The 1535-nt window shown below is 37.8% G+C and overlaps 1 non-coding gene across 1 annotated transcript; it reads right to left on the reverse strand.

The window, feature by feature from the left end:
• Positions 1 to 248: 248 nt before the first annotated feature.
• On the reverse strand, positions 249 to 409 carry LOC129310197 (U1 spliceosomal RNA). The gene has a single exon (XR_008593036.1). It is a non-coding gene; the product is annotated as a U1 spliceosomal RNA (small nuclear RNA).
• Between the last annotated feature and the right edge of the window lie 1126 nt (positions 410 to 1535).

Below are 1535 nucleotides of genomic sequence, written 5' to 3' on the forward strand. Positions count from 1 at the left end.
CAATCGGAGTTAAGTTTTAACCTTTCCTTTTCGTCCGCCTTCAGTTCAAGATGGATGCCAAAAATATGAAATTAACAAAATAGGAACAAGAAAACCTTTAGGCTGGGTGAAAAGGGCCCGCGAAGGAGAACCTAGATACTTTGAGCTAATTGCCGTGAAGGCAAGCCAAGATACACAGCCTTTTAAATAAAAACTTGGCCCACCTATCACCGGACCTTCGAAAATCGAAAAACCTTGGCGCAGAATAAGGAGGGGCCGCGCGAACGCAGGCCCCCACTACCACAAATTATGACGTAGGCTCCACCATTTAGGTAGACCTTAAGCATGGACCCCTCCCAAGTGCAATGGAAGTTCCAGGCTTAGGCCATGGGCCTTAATGATCACCCATTGACCCCGTCCAGGTAAGTATGTTTCAATTGTCCACCTTCGTTCGGTTTTATAGTCTTCTCCCGCTTTTCAATTTTGCATCTGCCCGATGTGGGACTCGCACTACATTGATAAACGCTTAATTACATCAACATACAAACAGTTGACAACGGACCGTGCACGATGTGCACTGTCTTTGATGAACATTGTCACATTCACATAGATGTATATCAGCTTTCCTTCTCTGGGTTTTACACTCAATTATGTTTTCTTATTTGGAACACAGCACTTAAATGTGTACTACAGTATTGGATGTTACTAGTAAAAAATCTTCCAGCATTGGCCATGTGAATTATATCTTTATATAAGAAATAAGAAATTAGGTCATACATTATGGGTTTATAGCTTCTGCCCATTTAAGATTTCATATGTCTAATTCAACTGGAATTCTACACCAAGTAAACGAAATATAGTTATTATTTAGAGGGTGTCTGTTGTAGTTGGGTTTTCATTTTCTAGTATTGGTGATTATGCGTTACAATATATATGAAATATAAAATTATAAAATGCCTCATTATTTACAAGTCATACAAAATATATACAAATCGCAGTAGCTATGAGCATGGATGCCTCCCAACCATTGCTACGTTTAAGATATCACAAATTATAATCAAATTGAGCTGCTATATACGTTCAGACCAATACTTGGGAACCAAAGTTTTTATTGAATTGGAACTTTATTGAGGTGCCATTTACTAATCTCCAGGCACAAATTAGATGATAGATAGAAACCATATTTCAGTAATAGCACTTGAATTCGAAGGCAAAAATGCATTATAGTTTGGTTTGGCCAGTCTTGGTCTTGGCGCAGATACAAGCACACTCGCCGTTGTGGCATGCTATTGTAGCACGAGGCCCTGGTGGACACACTAAATGCAGGCAATCACCCGTCACTCTGCATTTTTCTGCTAACTTTCGATCAATCCCTTCTCCTTTGTTACTATTCTCTTCTCCGTTTGAAAGCCCTGTCAAAATTATATTTATAAAGAATAATTTAATCATAGCGAGAAAATTATGATTTTTTTAACAAAATTAAATTATGAACTTTGACAATTTACTCCCTTTTATTCTATTTATAAATCACTACTAGTATGTTCACTAAAGTTGAA

The sequence above is a fragment of the Prosopis cineraria genome, unplaced genomic scaffold (assembly GCF_029017545.1).
Source record: "Prosopis cineraria cultivar Desert tree isolate PC_DT_omini unplaced genomic scaffold, ASM2901754v1 PC4, whole genome shotgun sequence".
Taxonomy (NCBI): Eukaryota; Viridiplantae; Streptophyta; class Magnoliopsida; order Fabales; family Fabaceae; genus Prosopis; species Prosopis cineraria.